The sequence below is a fragment of the Coregonus clupeaformis genome, chromosome 7, assembly GCF_020615455.1.
Source record: "Coregonus clupeaformis isolate EN_2021a chromosome 7, ASM2061545v1, whole genome shotgun sequence".
NCBI lineage: Eukaryota > Metazoa > Chordata > Actinopteri > Salmoniformes > Salmonidae > Coregonus > Coregonus clupeaformis.
Genome location: NC_059198.1, coordinates 73,890,310 through 73,912,679, shown reverse-complemented (window position 1 = coordinate 73,912,679; position 22,370 = coordinate 73,890,310).

Here is a 22,370-nt window from a genome sequence, read left to right as displayed (position 1 = left end):
GATTTTCCACTCCAAAGCTCATATCTGTATGCTGTATGCGTGTGATAAATAAACTCCTGAGTGGCGCAGTGGTCTAAGGCACTGCATCGCAGTGCTAACTGTGCCACTAGAGATCCTGGTCCGAATCCAGGCTCTGTCGCAGCCGGCCGCGACGGGGAGACTCATGGGCGGCGCACAATTGGCCCAGCGTCGTCCAGGGTAGGGAAGGGAATGGCCGGCAGGGATGTAGCTCAGTTGATAGAGCATGGTGTTTGCAACGCCAGGGTTGTGGGTTCGATTCCCACGGGGGGCCAGTATAAAAAAAAAAGATTCACTAACTGTAAGTCGCTCTGGATAAGAGTGTCTGCTAAATGACTAAAATGTAAAATGTAAATGTAATAAATAAGATGCATGATGAATATACTGTACACATGGGCCAATTTAATTCCACTAAATCATGCAAATTAACCGATAGACCAATAAGCCTGACCAGTCAAATGTATTTCCATTGACTGGTGTTTCCATCATTGAAGAGGCTAAAAAGCATTATTTCACAATGGGATTTATTGTTCTTCTCCCGGACAATTGTCCAGCGGCGATTTTATTTATCGGCTTTTCCCCCAAAAAAAATATTGCCCAAAAGCCAACTATTACCGGCTAACGGAAACCCTGTCTGTCTGTGTTTGTGTTTTGTTTGCCATATTTGACATGCAGTATCTTTACTGATAACCACAAGAGGACGTTCTGTCAAAACAGACATCCCGTCAAAATATGTTCCCCTTCCTAAAACTGGGTCAATCACACACAAATTTTAGAGAGAGAGAGAGAGAGAGAGAGAGAGAGAGAGAGAGAGAGAGAGAGAGAGAGATTTCAGATGAAGGGAAGAAACCTGTTTAGTCTATTTGCTCAGCTGTACTCATGTTAGGACGTTTAGGGAACAGAAAACTGTTATTGTTCGGAGAATTCTTCTGACGCACACACAACAGGAAGTGGTCAGTGGCAGAGCTACAGTTGCGGCGTGTGTGTGTGTGATCAGAGGGAGGTTTGGTCAGAGAAACCAGATGTGCTGCAGCAGTAACCAGATCCTTCCACTGTTGTCTGTACTGTTTACTCTACTGAGCTACACATGACAGTCACACACACATTAATACAGCTCGGCCATGTAGACAGGGAGGGAGGGAAGGAGAGAGATAGAAAAAGGAAGAAAGAGATTGGGGAGAGGGAGGAAAAGAGGGAGAGGAATCTGATAGGAAAGAAAAAGAAAAAAAGTTAACAAACTTTTTCCGGAAAGAAAATAAGAAACAACAATATCACTCTGCGGAAAAAGGAGGGCGATAAAGGTTGGAAATCTATCTTCCTGCCACCCTGTGTGTGTCAGTGACTGTGAGGTTGGCCTCTCCACATCCTGACTGCTGTAACACCTGGTCCTGGAGCAGCTGACACTGATCTGTCTCTTCACCCAGACTGGCCCTCACCTGATCCAGCTCTACATTTTACATTTACATTTTAGTCATTTAGCAGACGCTCTTATCCAGAGCAACTTACAGTTAGTGAGTGCATACATCATTTTTTTTTCATACCCCCGTGGGAATCAAACCCGCAACCCTGGCGCTGCAAACGCCATGCTCTACCAACTGAGCTACATCCATGCCGGCCATTCCCTCCCCTCCCCTAGACGACGCTGGGCCAATTGTGCGCCGCCGCATGAGTCTCCCGGTCACGGCCAGCTACGACAGAGCCTGGATTCGAACCAGGATCTCTAGTGGCACAGCTAGCACTGCGATGCAGTGCCTTAGACCACTGTGCCACTCGGGAGGTTAAGCTCTACTGACACACCTAACACCCCATCCTCACTGACTGTTTTCATTGTTTGGTGTTGATCACCAAAGGGACAGTATGTGGTATATTAGCGAAGAGTGGAACCGCTGGTTGATTCAGCACCTAGAGAATCATTGTCCTATCTTGAGAGAGAGAGAGAGAGAGAGAGAGAGAGAGAGAGAGAGAGAGAGAGAGAGAGAGAGAGAGAGAGAGAGAGAGAGAGAGAGAGAGAGAGAGAGAGAGAGAGAGAGAGAGAGAGAGAGAGAGAGAGAGAGAGAGAGAGAGAGAGAGAGAGAGAGAAGGGGCCAGGAACTGCAGTAGTTCAAGTAGATGATTGAAACGTCTGCAGACAGCTGATCACACTCAGAGACAGGAGAGAGGGATGAGATAGAGATTCCCTCTTTATCTAAATTATATTCAAATGATCAAAGTAGGTCCTTCATTTGAAGCAATGCCCAAATTCTCAATGGAGGTAAAATGGCTGAAATGATAGAATTATTCAAAATGGAGAGGAGGGTGAGAGGGGTAGAGCGAGGAGGGGGAGAGAGGGATATAGAGGAGGGGGTGATTAAGTGTAGAGAATCTTTACTGATTTGATTAAAAAAGGGGACACTGGTTTAGTGTGTGTTACCGTGTTCTGCAGTGTCTCCAGGTTCTCTCGGAGGTGTGTGTTAGTGTGTTCTGCAGTGTCTCCAGGTTCTCTCGGAGGTGTGTTCTGCAGTGTCTCCAGGTTCTCTTGGAGGTGTGTGTTACTGTGTTCTGCAGTGTCTCCAGGTTCTCTCGGAGGTGTGTGTTACTGTGTTCTGCAGTGTCTCCAGGTTCTGTCGGAGGTGTTTGTTGTCTTGTGTTAGCTGGTGCGTTCGTTGTTTCTTCATACTGAGGGTTGTCTTCAGTGAGTCCTGAGTGGCTCTCAGAGCAGGCAGGTCCTGCTGCATGTCTCAGCTTCTCCCCACGCTCATTCCCCTAACACACACACACACACACGAGACAGAGGTTAGCTAGCTGCACACTGTAAACCAACATAGACTGCACTAGTGGACTAGACACATGGTTGAACTCCTGACCTTCACTATCTGTCTAGCCTCCTCCTTCCATAGCTAATCTAACACAGAGCTCATCTAACACTAATTCATTTGACCTGGCTAGCAGCATCCAGCAGCCGCAGACTGGAGCACACAGTTACAGACACAGTTTCATTATCACTGTGACTGATCACTGAGCTCCAGCCAAAACATACAGGAAATGGAACGATACACACACGTACCCTGACATATGGATGCACGAATACACACTCACACACCCCTCTACCCTACCTCTTCCACAGCATTATTCTCAGGAAGTGTGAGTATCCCCTCTGTTCAGCTCATCCAGTATTCTCCCCAGTTCTCTGTTCATCTCCTCCAGTATTCTCCCCAGTTCTCTGTTCATCTCCTCCAGTATTCTACCCAGTTCTCTGTTCATCTCCTCCAGTATTCTCCCCAGTTCTCTGTTCATCTCCTCCAGTATTCTCCCCAGTTCTCTGTTCATCTCCTCCAGTGTTCTCCCCAGTCCTCTGTTCATCTCCTCCAGTGTTCTCCCCAGTCCTCTGTTCATCTCCTCCAGTGTTCTCTCCAATCCTCTGTTCATCTCCTCCAGTATTCTCCCCAGTCCTCTGTTCATCTCCTCCAGTGTTCTCCCCAGTCCTCTGTTAATCTCCTCCTGTAGTCTAGTCTGATTCTGGACCTCTGTTTCAGCAGCCACACAACTCTCTTCGGCCTCCTTCAGAGAGTTCTCTAGTGTGAAGATCTGGAAAACATAATGTTGTCCATGAAAATATATTATATTTAGATATTCTAACGTTTCTATTTACATTGTAATGTTTCTATTTAGATATGAGAGAGCAAAATAAAAGCCTTTAGATGAGATCTGTCATTTTCTTGAAGATATAAAGAATAAAGAAAAAAAGAAAGTTGACATGCATTGGCCATAGTACTATAGAGATTACGGTAATGTTGTGTTGTAAGGTGCCTTGTTAGTAGCATTTGCATTTGGTATTTGGTATTTTATCAGGATCCCCATTAGCTGTTGTGAAAGCAGCAGCTACTCTTCCTGGGGTCCACCAAAACATGAAACATTACATAATACAGGACAATAACCTAAAACACATGGACAAATCTACACTGGAGTTGTTTGCCAAGCCGACATTGAATATTCCTGAATGGCCTGATTACAGTTTTGAATTAAATTGGCTTGAAAATTGATGGTAAGACCTGAAAATGTATGTCTAGAAACTATCAACAACCAACTTGACAGAGCTTGAATAATTTCTAAAAGAATAATGGGAAAATATTGTACAATCCAAGTATGCAAAGCTCTTAGAGAATTAGAGACCAAAAACACTCACAGCTGTAATCGCTGCCAAAGGTGATTCTAACATGTATTGACTCAGGGGTGTGAATACAAATCTTAAAATATTTATTTGACATTACAGAGCATTGTGGATCATTGACAAAAAAAGGACAATTAAATACATTTGAATTCCGCTTTGTAACACAACAGAATGTGCAAATAGTAAAGGGGAGTGAATACTTTCAGTCAGGTACCACACACACACACACACACACACACACACACACACACACACACACACACACACACACACACACACACACACACACACACACACACACACACACACACACACACACACATAAACACACACACGCACGCACACACACACACACACGCACGCACACACACACACACACATAAACACACACACGCACGCACACACACACACACACACATAAACACATACACGCACGCACACACACACACACACATAAACACACACACGCACGCACACACACACACACACATAAACACACACACGCACGCACACACACACACATAAACACACACACACGCACGCACACACATACACACACATAAACACACGCACGCACACACACACACACACATAAACACACACACGCACGCACACACACACACACGTGCGCACGCGCGCACGCAAGCACACACACACACACACACACACACACACACACACACACACACACACACACACACAGAGTGTGTAGGCGCCCCCCATCAGATAATGAAGAAACAGCTGAGATGGGAAGCCGCTGCTACAGACAATTAATTAAGTAATTAGTCTATCGAGCTCTTTAGAGCTGTTCTGTTCTTTTGGCAGCAGATTGGAATTAATTAACATGGCTAATTGAATTAAACAGGTGCTGATTTCACAGCTGCTTCGCATGCACACACACACACACACACACACACACACAAATACACACACACACACAAACACACACACATACACAAACTGTTGAGACTGAACTACAGGTGGTTTGTGTGTGTGTGAGAGAGAGAAATACAGACATTGTCATCCTACAAGAAACATGGTATAGAGGAGACGGACCCACTGGTTGCCCTCTAGGTTACAGAGAGCTGGTAGTCCCATCCACCAAACTACCAGGTGTGAAACTGGGAAGGGACTCAGGGGGTATACTAATTTGGTATAGAGCAGACCTAACCCACTCTATTAAATGAGTTCAAACAGGAACAGTTTACATCTGGCTAGAAATGTATAAGAAAATGATCTCAACAGAGAAAAATGTCCTCCTGTGTGCTACCTATATCCCCCCAATAGAATCCCCATACTTTAACGATGACAGCTTCTCCATTCTAGAGAGGGAGATCAACCATTTCCAGGCCCAGGGACATGTACTAGTCTGTGGCGACCCAAATGCCAGAACTGGACAAGCACCTGACACCCTCAGCACATAGGGGGACAAACACCTACCTGGAGGTGACAGCATTCCCTTCCAGATATGCCCCCCTAGACACAACAATGACAAAACAACCAACAAAAACTGGTCACAACTCCTGCAGCTCTGTTGCACGCTGGGTATGTACATAGTCAATTGTAGGCTTCGAGGGGACTCTTACGGTAGGTACACCTACAGCTCATACCTTGGCAGTAGTACTGTAGATTACTTTAGCACTGACCTCAACCCAGAGTTTCTCAGATTGTTCACAGTCAGCCCACCGACACCCCTATAAGACCACAGCAAAATTTACTTGAACAGAGCAATACTCAATCATGAGGCATCAAAGCCAAAGGAACTGCACAATATTAAGAAATGCTATAGATGGAAGGAAAGTAGTGTAGAAACCTACAAAAAAACAATTAGGCAACAACAAATTCAACCCATTCTAGACAACTTACTGGACAAAACGTTTCAATAGTGAAGGTGTAAACTTGGCAGTTGCAAACCTAAACAGTATATTTGACCTCTCAGCTTCCCATTCAAATAAAAACATGTCAAGCAGACAACCTAAGAAAACTGACAACAATGACAAATGGTTTGATGAAGAATGCAAGAACCTAAGAAAGAAATTGAGAAACCTATCCAACCAAAAACATAGAGACCCAGAAAACCTGAGCCTACGCCTTCACTATGGTGAATCACTAAAACAATACAGAAATACACTAAGGAAAAAGAAGGAACAGCATGTCAGAAATCAGCTCAATGTAATTGAAGAATCCATAGACTATAACCACTTCTAGGAAAATTGGAAAACACTAAACAAGCAACAACAGAAAGTGTTATATATAGAAAATTGAGAATTATGGATAAACCACTTCTCCAATCTTTTTGGCCCTATAATAAAGAACAAACAGCAAGAACATATACATGATCAAATACAAATCTTAGAATCAACTATTATAGACTACCAGAACCCACTGGATTCTCTAATTCTCTAATTACATTGAATGAACTACAGCACAAAATACAAACCCTGCAACCCAAAAGGCATGTGTTGTTGATGGTATCCTGAATGAAATGATAAAATATACGGACCACAAATTCCAATTGGCTATAATTAAACGTTTTAAAATCATCCTCAGCTCTGCCATCTTCCCCAATATTTGGAACCAAGGACTGATCAACCCAATCCACAAAAGTGGAGACAATTTGACCCCAATAACTATCGTGGGATATGTGTCAACAGCAACCTTGGGAAAATCCTCTGCAAAAAACGATATGTACCTCGGCCTAAACATCAGCGCCACAGGTAACTTCCACAAAGCTGTGAACGATCTGAGAGACAAGGCAAGAAGGGCCTTCTATGCCATCAAAAGGAACATAAAATTCGACATACCAATTAGGATCTGGCTAAAAATACTTGAATCAGTTATAGAACCCATTGCCCTTTATGAATGTGAGTGTCACTGTTGATGTGGGTGCGTTGAGAGGAGTCAGACGCAGGACGCATAAGCTAAGTCAAACAAGACTTTACTAAATGTACAACCAGTACAAAATAAAGTACCTCTAACGAGGAGGCAAAACGACAACGCAACACAGTGTGTTACAATAACAATTCCAGAGTACTGCACAGGATACCACCAACAGACAGGAAATAAAATAACACACAACTAACGAAAATAACCACAGGAAACTTATAAGGCACATAATCAAGACCAAACGGACACAGGTGTAACAGACAGACCAAACCAAACGAACATCGAAACATTCAACGGTGGCAGCTAGTACTCCGGGGACGACGAACGCCGAAGCCTGCCCGAACAAGGAGAAGGAGCAGTCTCGGCAGATTCCATGACAGTGAGGTCTAGGGTCCGCTCACCAACCAAGAATTCACAAAATGGGACAAACACCAAATTCAGACTCTGCATGCAGAATTCTGCAAAAATATTCTCTGTGTACAACATAAAACACGAAATAATGCATGCAGAGCAGAATTAGGCCGATACCCGCTAATTATCAAAATCCAGAAAATAGCCGTTAAATTCTACAACCACGTAAAAGGAAGCGATTCCCAAACCTTCCATAACAAAGCCATCACCTGCAGAGAGATGAACTTGGAGAAGAGTCCCCTAAGCAAGCTGGTCCTGGGACTCTGTTCACAAACACAAACAGACCCCACAGAGCCCCAGGACAGCAACACAATTAGACCCAACCAAATCATGAGAAAACAAAAACATAATTACTTGACACATTGGAAATAATTATTTTTAAAAATCAGAGCAAACTAGAATGCTATTTGGCCCTAAACAGAGAGTACAAAGTGGTAGAATACCTGACCACTGTGACTGACCCAAACTTAAGGAAAGCTTTGACTATGTACAGACTCAGTGAGCATAGCCTTGCTATTGAGAAAGGCTGCCGTAGGCAGACCTGGCTCTCAAGAGAAGACAGGCTATGTGCCCACAGCCCACAAAATGAGGTGGAAAGTGAGCTGCGCTTTCTAACTTCCTGCCAAATGTATGACCATATTAGAGAAACGTATTTCCCTCAGATTACACAGACCCACAAATAATTTGAAAACAAATACAATTTTGATTATCTCCCATATCTATTGGGTGAAATACAACAGTGTGCCATCACATCAGCAAGATGTGTGACCTGTTGCCACAAGAAAAGGGCAACCAGTGAAGAACAACCCCATTGTAAATGCAACCCATATGTATGTTTATTTATTTTCCCTTTTGTACTTTAACTATTTGCACATTGTTACAACACTGTATATATACATAATATGACATTTGACATGTCTCTATTCTTTTGTTACTTCTGAGTGTAATGTTTACTGTTCAATTTTTGTTGTTTATTTCACTTTTGTTTATAATCTATTTCACTTGCTTCAGCAATGTAAACATATGTTTCCCATGCCAATAAAGCCCTTTGAATTGAATTGAGAGAGAGCGACAGCATGAGAGGGGTGAAGGGGGTGAGTGCTTGTCTCTGATGTCTCTCTCAATGGAAGCTTGGCACTCCACCAAAAACAAAATGATATGCAGATCAAGTGGTGTGTGCTCCTGCCTCTCGCTGAGTGTGTGTGTATGTGTATGTGCTTGAGCTTAAATGGAGCTTGCATGCCCTTGAGATAAACACACGGTACATTAGTAAACACTAAATATGACCTATTGTTTATGACATGATCTATGGAGATGAGATTAGAGTATTGTTGTGTTGAATATACATAAGATACACTTAGAGCTGGCTGAACTGCTTTGGAATCAATTCCATTTCAGTTAGTTCATCTCTCTCGCTCTCTCTCGCTCTCTCTCTCTCCCTCTCTTTGTTCATCAGTGAAGAGTTTCTGATTATAGAATCCTCAGCTGTGGGAGGGGGAGTGGTTTGGCGTGATATGGTAATCAGGTGATGATCTGTCATTGGCTGAATAAAACTCTGAGGTTTGTGGTTAACAGAACACATGACACACTGATTAATAAACACACACACACATACACACACATTAATTTCACCCTCTTCAGCAAAAACCAAGGTCCGTCGTTCCCTACCCTTCCCCCCAAACCCTCGGCTAAGGCCATATCAGTTCCTTTTTTAATTTATCAATAGCAAAGTGTTATTATGAGACTGTGTGTGTGTGTGTGTGTGTGTGGGGGGGGTCATTATACACAGAGACTGATTAATGACTTCACTCCTGATTGCTTTACATCACAAATCATCCTCACATTATAATACCCACATACAAATATATGTGTTTGTGTGCATTTGTGTGTGTGTGTTCGCAAGGGTGTGTGTCAATGTGTGTGTGTGATGTCCCTGTATTGCTCTCAGAAAATCCAAGTTAAATGGGTCATCTATCATCAGAACATGCATCTGGACACCTTGTCTCTGTCTCTCTGTGTGTGTCTGGTTATGATTAATGTGTTGCATTGGGGCTGTTCAGCCATGCATGTTGGTGAGTTTATCGTTTGATGCTGGCTCTAATTAACCTCCTCTAAAGTGACGGATGGCTCTACGACTCTGTCCATCAATAAAGGCCATCCAGGACATGTACTTCTCACACTAACTGATGTCATCTAGACTCGCAGGCACTATGTGTGTGTGTTTGTGTGTGTGTGTGTGTGTGTGATGTGTGTGTGTGTGTGTGTGTGTGTGTGTGTGTGTGTGTGTGTGTGTGTGTGTGTCGACAATACCACCTTATATTACAAATAGTCCCTAATATGTCTTTCCCATTTGTCATATCTCAAGACCTAGTAATATGATATATTCTAGATATTATTTATCATGAAGATCTGATGTTGATTATTATGCATGTATCACACAAAATACACACACAGAGGAATGCACGCAAGTGGAGATGGCATGTCTTAGGGTAGAGGGATAGGGTTGACTACCACACCCTGGGAATGGGGGAGGGAGGAACAGCGTGTGTGTACGTGTGTGTGTGTGTGTGTGTGTGTGTGTGTGTGTGTGTTTGTATATGTGTGTGTGTATACAGTGGGGGAAAAAAGTATTTGTTTATTGTCAATTTACAATTGGTGGCTGACTAAATACTTTTTTTCCCCACTGTATGTGTGTGTGTGTACATGTGTGATATAGGGCTGACGTAGCACCACCTGATGTCACCTGTCAGTACTTCAGCGTCTCCCTCAGTCACGTCTGACCACCTACAGCATATACCATCTACTGTCTCACTGCAAGGTTAACGCTATACACACACACACACACACACACACACACACACACACACACACACACACACACACACACACACACACATTTTAGTCATTTAGCAGACGCTCTTATCCAGAGCGACTTACAGTCAGTGAGTGCATACATTTTTATTTAATAAAAAAAATTCATACTGGAATCGAACCCACAACCCTGGTGTTGCAAATGCCTTGCTCTACCAACTGAGCTACACACACACACAGGAACACAATGAAAACATATTTTGTTCAGTGCATTCGGGAAAGTATTCAGACCCCTTTATTTTCTTTTGACTTTTTCCACATTTTGTTACGTTACAACCTTATTCTAAAATTGATTAAATAAAACATTTTCCTCATCAATCTACACAAAATACCCCATAATGACAAAGTGAAAACAGGTTTTTACAGAAATATCCTATCTACATAGGTATTCAGACCCTTTGCTATGAGACTTGACATTGAGCTCAGGTGCATCCTGTTTCCATTGATCATCCTTGAGATGTTTCTACAACTTGATTTGAGTCCACCTGTGGTAAATTCAATTGATTGGACATGATTTGGAAAGGCACACACCTGTCTATATAAGGTCCCACAGTTGACAGTGCATGTCAGAGCAAAAAATGAAGCCATGAGGTCGAAGGAATTGTTCGTAGAGCTCCGAGACAGGATTGTGTCAAGGCACAGATCTGGGGAAGAGTACCAAATAATTTCTGCAACATTGAAGGTCCCCAAGAACACAGTGGCCTCCATCATTCTTTAAATGGAAGAAGTTTGAAACCACCAAGAATCTTCCTAGAGCTGGCTGCCCAGCCAAACTGAGCAATCGGGGGAGAAGGGCCTTGGTTAGGGAGGTGACCAAGAAACCAATGGTAACTCTGACAGAGCTCTAGAGTTCCTCTGTGGAGATGGGAGAACCTTCCAGAAGGACAACCATCTCTGTAGCACTCCACCAATCAGGTCTTTATGGTAGAGTGACCAGACGAAAGCCACTCCTCAGTAAAAGGCACATGACAGCCCGCTTGGAGTTTGCCAAAAGACACCTAAAGACTCTTAGACCATGAGAAACAAGATTCTCTGGTCTGATGAAACCAAGATTGAACTCTTTGGCCTGAATGCGAAGCGTCACGTCTGGAGGAAACCTGGCAACATCCCTACGGTGAAGCATGATGGTGGCAGCATCATGCTGTGGGGATGTTTTTCAGTGGCAGGGACTGGGAGACTAGTCAGGATCGAGGCAAAGATGAACGGAGCAAAGTACAGAGAGATCCTTCATGAAAACCTGCTCCAGAGCGCTCAGGACCTCAGCCTGGGACGAAGTTTCACCTTCCAACAGGACAACAACCCTAAGCACGCAGCCAAGACAACGCAAGAGTGGCTCGGGACAGGTCTCTGAATGTCCTTGAGTGGCCCAGCCAGAGCCTGGACTTCAACCCGATCGAACATCTCTGGAGAGACCTGAAAATAGCTGTGCAGCAACGCTCCCCATCCAACCTGACAGAGCTTGAGAGGATTTGCAGAGAAGAATGGAAGAAACAGGTGTACCAAGCTTGTAGTGTCATACCCAAGAAGACTCAAGGCTGTAATGACTGACAAAGGTGCTTCAACAAAGTGCTGAGTAAAGGGTCTGAATACTTATGTAAATGTGATATTTCAGTTATTTATTTATTTATAAATTAGCAAACATTTCTAAAAACCTGTTTTTGCTTTGTCATTATGGGGTATTGTGTGTAGAGTGATGAGGGTGAAAAAACTATTTAATCAATTTTAGAATAAGGCTGTAACCTAACAAAATGTGGAAAAAGTGAAGGGGCCTGAATACTTTTCGAAGGCTAATGTCTAGTATTACTGTTATAATATGAGAGATGTTATCATTGCTAAGGACCATTAGCCGCCAGATCAAATTAAAGTCCATTAACTCTGTTGTTATGACGATGATTATTGTTATCATACCACAGGAAAACAAATGTCTGCTCTCGTCCAAACACACAGACAGGCAGACACTCACACACTGATTCGATCCACTGCAATTTGATACGAGACTGATACATTAAAATTAATTCACATATTTTACTCTCTCTCTCTCTGTAAATAGTCAAAGCAAATGGTATTTTAATGGTTGAACAACAACATTAGAATGTGGTGATTAGTAACACTGCTTGTGTTCTCTGTTCGCCTTTAGGTATTTATTTATAGTCTACTTCATGGATTGTCAGTTTTATATCCAGGGACAGACTTCCAATCTACAATTTAATATATTATCTGGTGATGATTATAAATTAATATTTCCCTCAGAACCAATCAACTACAGCAATCTGCACCTAAAACAGACACCTTTTCAATCAGATAAGATTCCTTATCTCTACCTTTTCCCCATTCGCCCTCTTCTCCTCTCATACACAATTCTTACCTTCCTCCTCTTCCTCTTTCCATCTTTTTTCCAGACAAACGGAACCATCAAACGGTTTCATCAAACTGACTAATCTGTCTGTCTGTCTGTCTGTCTGTCTGTCTGTCGAGCCTGGGAGGAACAGTAGTCCAGTCATAATAACAGTCTGGTATTAATAACACACAGACATATTCACCTTGGAGGTAAAACTAAGAGGTTTAAAAAAGCTAATTGCAGATAAATCAGATCATTTTACAGGAATATCCTCACAGAGGACTTCAGGGGTAATGAGAAGAACAGGAGGCTCTTTACATCTCTCCTTTCTTCCCCCCACTCTCGTTCTCTCTTTCTCTTTCTCTCTCTATCAGTCTCTCTCTCTTCTATACTCCTTCACTCTTTTCACAGGTGAGATCAGAAAAGTTGCAATTGCTATGTTTGTGCATTCCCATGTACAGTTAGAGTCGGAAGTTTACATACACCTTAGCCAAATACATTTAAACTCAGTTTTTCACAATTCCTGACATTTAATCCTTGTAAAAATTCCCTGTCTTAGGTCAGTTAGGATCACCACTTTATTTTAAGAATGTGAAATGTCAGAATAATAGTAGAGAGAATTATTTATTTCAGCTTTTATTTATTTCATCACATTCCCAGTGGGGTCAGAAGTTTACATACACTCAATTAGTATTTGGTAGCATTGCCTTTAAATTGTTTAACTTGGGTCAAACATTTCGGGTAGCCTTCCACAAGCTTCCCACAATAAGTTGGGTGAATTTTGGCCCATTCCTCCTGACAGAGCTGGTGTAACTGAGTCAGGTTTGTAGGCCTCCTTGCTTGCACACGCTTTTTCAGTTCTGCCCACACATTTTCTATAGGATTGAGGTCAGGGCTTTGTGATGGCCACTCCAATACCTTGACTTTGTTGTCCTTAAGCCATTTCGCCACAACTTTGGAAGAATGCTTGGGGTCATTGTCCATTTGGAAGACCCATTTGCGACCAAGCTTTAACTTCCTGACGGATGTCTTGAGATGTTGCTTCAATATATCCACATAATTTTCCTTCCTCGTGATGCCATCTATTTTGTGAAGTGCACCAGTCCCTCCTGCAGCAAAGCACCCCCACAGCATGATACAGCTACCCCTGTGCTTCACGGTTAGGATGGTGTTCTTCAGCTTGCAAGCGTCCCCCTTTTTCTTCCAAACATAACGATGGTCATTATGGCCAAACAGTTATATTTTAGTTTCATCAGACCAGAGGACATTTCTCCAAAAAGTACGATATTTTACCCCATGTGCAGTTGCATACCGTAGTCTGGCTTTTTTATGGCGGTTTTGGAGCAGTGACTTCTTCCTTGCTGAGCGGCCTTTCAGGTTATGTCGATATAGGACTAGTTTTATTGTGGATATAGATACTTTTGTACCTGTTTCCTCCAGCATCTTCACAAGGTCCTTTGCTGTTGTTCTGGGATTGATTTGCACTTTTCGCACCAAAGTACGTTCATCTCCTGAGCGGTATGACGGCTGCGTGGTCCCATGGTGTTTATGCTTGCGTACTATTGTTTGTACAGATGAACGTGGTATCTTCAGGCGTTTGGAAATTGCTCCCAAGGATGAACCAGAATTGTGGAGGTCTACCATTTTTTTTCGGAGGTCTTGGCTGATTTATTTTGATTTTCCTATGACGTCAAGCAAAGAGGCACTGAGTTTGAAGGTAGGCCTTGAAATACATCCACAGGTACACCTCCAATTGACTCAAAGTATGTCAATTAGCCTATCAGAACCTTCTAAAGCCGTGACATCATCATCTGGAATTTTCCACGCTGTTTAAAGGCACAGTCAACTTAGTGTATGTAAACTTCTGACCCACTGGAATTGTGATACAGTGAATTATAAGTTAAATAATCTGTGTGTACACAATTGTTGGAAAAATTACTTGTGTCATGCACAAAGTAGATGTCCTAACCGACTTGCCAAAACTATAGTTTGTTAACATGAAATTGTGTTGATTGAGTGGTTGAAAAACGAGTTTTAATGACTCCAAACTAAGTGTATGTAAACTTCCGACTTCAACTGTATGTGTTCGTGTGTAAGAGTGAAAAGGTAGGAGTTCCTTGGCAATCCATCCCCCTCTCCCTCTCTCTATGTCGTATTCACATTTCACCTTCAATTTTCTTTTTTTTATAAGGTCGGGGAGCTGCCTGCCGCTGTGATTCAATTAGGCTTTGTGATTGGCCTGCTGGCATTCTGAGGGGTCATGGAAAGGTTAAAGAATTCAGTGGCACCATCATGATTATGGCTCTGTAGCGTCTGATCAGAACCACTGTTTATCACAGAACACTGGACCTGGCTGGACCTGGATGGACCTAGATGGACCTGGTGGACCTGGTGGACCTGGTGGACCTGGATAGTGAGTCGGGGACATGTTGTGGCAGTTTGATATTGAACCCTAATCCGGAGAGGATACAGGAGTCGTAGACACACACACACACACTCATTTGGAGGATAGGGTACAGCCGAAGACCCACATTACAGCTACGCAACGTATTGACATCCACTCTCATGTCCCCAATACTACCTAGCGACAGGTGGAATATAACAGGAAAACCATACAGAAAGAAAAACAAATATCATATTGGACACGTCTGACCAGCATTGTTTCTTGATAGTATGAGGATAATGAATATGGTGCAATAACAGAATGTAAACTCTGCCCACCCTGCACACCAACACCAGGAAGCATCTAGCCATATGTTCTAACAACAGAGAATATCATTTTTGCGTCTAGAAATGGTAAGGTCTTTAGAAGACATAATCCAATGCAAAGTGACGATAAATAGTGGTGATGCTTTCGTTTTCTGTGAGTCTCCTGAGCCTGTTTTTGACAGCGTGACAGATTTGTGATGCACACACACGCACGCACACACACACACACACACACACACACACACACACACACACACACACACACACACACACACACACACACACACACACACTCCTCCAAAGGCAAGGTAAAATGTGAATAATTCATTAGCAGATTCATATTGGGAGTGATGCTTGTAATTCAAACTCCCCCAAAAACACCCAAGACATCAGAGAGGATTCCCAGCTCAGAGATACTCTATTTAGGTCTGGGGTGTGTATGTGTGTGTGTGTGTGTGTGTGTGTGTGTGTGTGTCTGTGAGACATGGCCAGTCAATGTGACTGTTTGGCGCTAGAGTCCCCTGGTGAGGCCTAATTGATGGTGCGACGGCCAAATCCGTCCCCCTCTCCAACGACATCCTGTACTATATTCAATATTGCCTGTGTCAGTGAGCAAACAAGCTCATTTAAAAGTTCACATGCTAATGTCTGACATTTAAAGCAAACTTTACACGGGGAAAGGACATGCAACAATAGATTTTGATGATTTTCTGGTCCGTGAATCTCATCAGGCATCTTCCATATTCATGAGCGAATAGAACGAAGGGACACCTTAGGAGAGGAGAGGAAGGAGGGAGGGGTGAGGGGAGGAGAGGAGCGGAAAAGAGGGAGGGTGAGGAGAGGAGGGAGGGAGGGGTGAGGAGAGGAAAGGAGGAAGGTAGGGGTGAGGAGAGGAGGAGGGAGGGGGGAGGGGTGGGGAGTGGAGGTGTGAGGAAAGGAAGGAGGGAGGGGTGAGGGAGGGAGGAGAGGAGAGGAGAGGAGAGGAGAGGGAGAGGAGAGGAGAGGAGAGGAGAGGAGAGGAGAGGGAGAGGAGAGGAGAGGAGAGGAGAGGGAGAGGAGAGGAGAGGAGAGGAGAGGAGAGGAGAGGAGAGGAGAGGAGAGGAGAGGAGAGGAGAGGAGGGAGGGGTAAGGAGAGGAAAGGAGAGGAGGGAGAGGGTGAGGAGAGGAAAGGAGAGGAAGGAGGGGTGAAGAGAGGAAAGGAGAGGAGGGGTGAAGAGAGGAAAGGAGAGGAGGAAGGGGAGAGGAGAGGAAAGGAGAGGAGGGAGGGGTAAGGAGAGGAAAGGAGAGGAGGGAGGGGTGAGGAGAGGAGAAGAGAGGATGGGAGAGGAGATGAAAGGAGAGGAGACGAGGGAGCACTGAAGGGTGGTAGTGTGGTTTGGGAGGTGAAATGTAAGCAATAAACAACAAAAACAAATGTTTTGGAGTAGTGTGTGTGGTAAGCATGTACAGTATGAACTGGATCTATTGCGTGTACATTTAAATGTGTGTCTGTGTCTGTGTCTGTGTGTTTGTGTGTGTGTGTGTGTCTGCGTGTTTGTCTGTGTGTGTGTGTGTGTGTGTGTACCTGGCACAGAGTTTGTGAGTGTGATCTGTGGACCTGCTCCAGTTGAACCTGTAGCCAAGCCATCTCAGGTCCTCATACTGCCTCCTCTCCTCTCAGTCTGCTCTATCTCAGGTCCTCATACTGCCTCCTCTCCTCTGTCTGCTCTATTCTGCTCTATCTCAGGTCCTCATACTCCCTCCTCTCCTCTCAGCCTGCTCTATCTCAGGTCCTCACACTGCCTCCTCTCCTCTCAGCCTGCTCTCACTCAGGTCCTCACACTGCCTCCTCTCCTGGATCTGCAGTTAACACACAACACACACACACACACACACACACACAAGTTAGAAAGAGACACGTATTCAAACTACCCTGGCCTCAGCTCCAACCTCAACTCCAGCTCCAACCCTATCTCTACCTACAGTACCTCTGACAGAAGAGTCTTCTCTCTCTCTGTCCATCCTCTGTTTCTCTCCCTCCCCCCTCTCTCTCTCTCTCTCTCTCTCTCTCTCTCTCTCTCTCTCTCTCTCTCTCTCTCTCTCTCTCTCTCTCTCGCTCCCTCCTCTCTCTCTCTCCCTCCTCTGTTTCTCTCCCTCCTCTCTCTCTCTCTCCCTCCTCTCTATCTCCCTCTGTTTCTCTCCCTCCTCTCTCTCTCTCTCTCCCTCCTCTCTATCTTCCTCCTCTCTATCTTCCTCCTCTGTTTCTCTCCCTCCTCCCTCCTCTCTCTCTCCCTCCTCTCTCTCTCTCTCTCTCTCTCTCTCTCTCTCTCTCTCTCTCTCTCCCTCTGTCTCTCTATCTCCCTCCTCTGTTTCTCTCCCTCCTCTCTCTCTCTCTCCCTCCTCTCTATCCCCCTCCTCTGTTTATCTCTCTCCTCTGTTCTTCATTCTATAGCTAGAGGACTCCTGATTATCTCCAGGAGTGATAAGTATAATTATTTTTGTCTTTATCTGTTGTTGTCTAGTGCTCTCTTTTTGCCAGCTAGGGCCATCTACTTTAAGTGCAGCCTGTCTTCCCAGTAGCCTACTTGGTGTGTGAACTGCTGACTGCTCATAACTTGCAGATAGTTGTTGACACATCAACCAGGATGAAGGGGCAGGGCAATTTGTGACTTGTTTTATGAATCAGTGGCTGTATTGGAGGGGGAGAGGTAGTTAATCAGCTATTAGTGTTAGTACTTCAGTCTCCCCTGGTTTCTCAGCGGCAGCTGTAAGAAGAGGGCGTGTCAGTGGCGGTTTTGTCGCAAAACTAAGACCATCGCCTAAACAAAGACGGTTCTGCCGGGTTGTTCTGCCGGGTTGTTCTGCCGAGTTGTTCTGCCGAGTTGTTCTGCCGAGTTGTTCTGCCGAGTTGTTCTGCCGGGTTGTTCTGCCGGGTTGTTCTGCCGGGTTGTTCTGCCGAGTTGTTCTGCCGGGTTGTTCTGCCGGGTTGTTCTGCCGAGTTGTTCTGCCGAGTTGTTCTGCCGAGTTGTTCTGCCGGGTTGTTCGAGGAAGGAAAGATAGAAAGGTTCTACACCACTCTCTCACTTGAGTATCTTAACTAGTTATTTTCAGATCATCTAATTTTTGCTATTTTTGTGGCTTTGTCAACTGTGTGTGTCTCCTATACCAGTTGGCACCTCCCCCTGTAGGCTTTACTGATGCTCCCCACCCCTTGGCTGCAACCCTTCTAATTTGAGCACAACCCATGTGGAATTCCGGGTCTCTGGCAATGTTTGGATCTGCGGTCAAGAACGCTGAGTTCATCTCAGCCTATGTACCTTGACTTTTTGGCCCTGACGGAGACATGGATCACCCCAGAGAACACTGCTATTCCAGCTGCTCTCTCTTCATCTGGCAATGTTTTCTTTCATAGTCAAAGAGCATCTGGTCGTCGTGGTGGTGGCACAGGTCTACTAATTTCTCTCACCTGTCCAGCTCCTCATTTGAATTCAATGCTGTCACTGTCACTTGTCCACTCAAACTTAAGATTATTGTAATCTATCGCGCACCAGGTTCCCTTGGAAAGTTCCTCAATGAGCTTGACACCTTGATAAGCACATTTCCTGACGATGGCTCTCCGCTTTTCGTACTTGTCGATTCCAATCTTCCGACGTCTGCCTTCGATTATTTTCTTTCCAACTCTCTCTTTCCCTTCCTTGCCTCTTTTGACCTCACCCTTTCCCAATCCCCTCTACCTCAAAAGGCAGGCAATATGCTTGACCTCATCTTTACTAGAGGCTGTTTGCCCACTAATCTCACTGCAACCCCCCTCCAGGTCTCTGATCACTGCTTTGTTTCCCTTTCTTTCTCCCTTTCCTCCAACCCTAACCACTCAGCACCTACTCAGATGGTCATGCACTGTCACAATGTTCGCTCTTTCTCTCCCACTGCTCTCTCTTCTTCTATCCTATCATCTCTCCCTTCTGCTAAATCATCCTGTCTCCTTTTTCTGCTTCTTCAACCCTACTCTCTTCCCTTTCCGCTTCTTCTGACTCGCACTGTCCCCTTTCCTCCCGGCCGGCTCGACCCTCTCCTCCTGCTCGGTGGCTGAGTGACTCATTGCAAGTTTACAGAACAGGGCTGCGGGCAGCTGAGCGAAAATGGAGGAAAACTAAACTTCCGGAGGACCTATCATCCTTTCCCTCCCTCCTCTCTACCTTCTCTTCCTCTGTATCCACTGCTAAAGCCACTTTCTATCACTCTAAATTTCAAGCTTCTGCCTCTAACTCTAGGAAACTCTTTTCCACCTTTTCCTCCACCCACTCCCTCTTCCCTCTCTGCGGACGACTTTGTCAACCACTTTGAAAATAAGGTTGACGACTTCCGCTACTCATTCACTGAGCCTATTAAGTCCACTGGTCTCACTCACACAGAACTACCCTACGCCTTGACCTCTTTTTCCCCTCTCTCTCCAGATGAAATCCTGCAACTAGTGAGGTCTGGCCGCCCGACAACCTGCCCGCTTGACCCCATCCCCTCCTTCCTTCTCCAGACCATCTCTGGAGACCTTCTCCCATTCCTCACTTCCCTCATCAACTCATCCCTGACCACTGGCTGTGTCCCCTTTGACCTCAAAATGGCCCTCCTCTCCACCCTCTCAGGGCTGGGCATCTCAGGCTCTGCACACTCTTGGATTGCACCATGTACTCTCACTACTGGTGTCCCCCGGGGCTCAGTTCGAGCCCTAGGCCCTCTCCTCCTCTCTCTATACACCAAGTCACTAAGCTACGTCATTTCCTCACATGGTCTCTCCTATCATTTCTATGCGGCTGACACTCAACTACTTTTCTCCTTCCCCCCTTCTGACACCCAGGTGGCGATACTCATCTCTGCATGCCTGGCATATATCTCAATTTGGATGTCAGCCCACCACCTCAAGCTCAAACTTGACAAGATGGAGCTGCTCTTCCTCCCGGGGAAGGTCGTCCCGCTCATAAACCTCTCCATCACGGTTGACAACTCCACAGTATCGCCCTCCCAGAGCACAAAAAGCCTTGGCGTGACCCTGGAATACAAGTGAGGAGACCACCCAAAGCAGTAATTTGCTTCTGCTGGTTCATGCTCTACCACATCCATAAAGTACGACCCTACCTCACACAGGAAGCAGCGCAGGTCCTAATCCAAGCACCTGTCCTCTCCCATCTGGACTACTGCAACTCGTTGTTGGCTGGTCTCCTCACTTGTGCCAACAAACCCCTGCAACTTATCCAGAACGTAGCAGCCCGCCTGGTTTTCAACCTTCCCAAGTTCTCTCATGTCACCCCGCTCCTCTGCACACTCCACTGGCTTCCTGCTGAAGCTTGCATCCACTACAAGACCATGGTGCTTACCTACGGAGCAGCAAGAGGAACTGCCCCTCCCTACCTTCAGGCTCTGCTCAAACCCTACAACCCAACCCGAGTACTCCGTTCTCCAACCTCTGGTTTCTTGGCCCTCCTACCCCTACGGGAGGGTAGCTCCCACTCAGCCCAGTCCAGCTCTTCTCTCTCCTGGCACCCCAATGGTGGAACCAGAATCCACCTGAAGCTAGTACAGCAGAGTCCCTGCCCATCTTCCGAAAACATCTGAAACCCTCACCTCTTCAAACAGACCTGATAAATTATTGAAGTATCAAGGTATTTTTGGCAGAGAACAGTGCATGTTAGCAGAGGTAAAATGTCACCTTCAGAGAAAGAGAGACACAGAGAGAGAGACCACCATGTCACGCCTCCAGCCAGCTTCACTTCACTCCACTTCACTACACCCAGTCATCGACCAGGCCAGAGCCAGCCGGGACACGACAGGGATGAGTGGAGCCCATCACACCCCATCTCCCCAGCCAGAATAGGGCTCCATTTCCCCAGCCAGAACAGGGCTCTATCTCCCAGCCAGAACAGGCCTCTATCTCCCCAGCCAGAACAGGGCTCTATCTCCCCAGCCAGAACAGGCCTCTATCTCCCCAGCCAGAACAGGGCTCTATCTCCCCAGCCAGAACAGGGCTCTATCTCCCCAGCCAGAACAGGCCTCTATCTCCCCAGCCAGAACAGGCCTCTATCTCCCCAGCCAGAACAGGGCTCTATCTCCCCAGCCAGAACAGGCCTCTATCTCCCCAGCCAGAACAGGGCTCTATCTCTCCTGGCTCCGCTCATTCATTTTACCATGCTCCCACCATGATCCCGCCTATTGATTTCAGCTTAAGTAATGAGCCAGCTTATCCAAAAATCTTTAGCGTTTGGGCTCAAGTTAAGGGAATCGATGGGGGCTATTTCCCTTTCTGAACAGCACACGCAGGCTTTTTATGTACGGAGGGACAGGACAAATCCTGAAGCTGATAAATCAATAGGGCTTTCTGTCGATGGACACACACACACACACACACACACAGCTGACTAGTGGTATTTTTTAAGGCAATTAAAGCGAGCTGTAAACGTATGAAGGCCAATCAATGTGGATGTGGGTCTATTATCAGTGCTGTAACACTGATATACTGTGTGTGTGTGTGTGTTTGTGTGTGTGTGTGTTTGTGTGTGTGTGTGTGTGTGTTTGTGTGTGTTTTAGTATATTTTCATTGCTTTAACGCTGATTGAAGATGCTTTAAAGAGCAGCTAGAGGTTTAACTGTCTAACTGTGTTGAAGTCATTTATTTAGATCCGGTTAGAGACCTAAGGTAGACGGTGCTACAAGACACTATTCTACTCCCTTCTGTCAGAACAGTGAATTCAAGCCAACACATATAGAACAATACCAACGTTTATTTTTTCTATTTTGGGATTTTGTTTTGTTATGCATGTTCCCTCACACCGGTAGAAAACATGGAAATGTACATTTTAAGGAAAACCAAATACACCGGTTTGGTCCGCCGCTCTAGGCTTTCCCCTGCTGTTCCAAGCTTTGCCAAAGGTGAGGTGCGCACTTGTAAAACAAGCCTACAGAAAACAATTCCCTAAGGTAATTGGTTCCACATTAATATTAATTAGATCGTGATTTGTACAT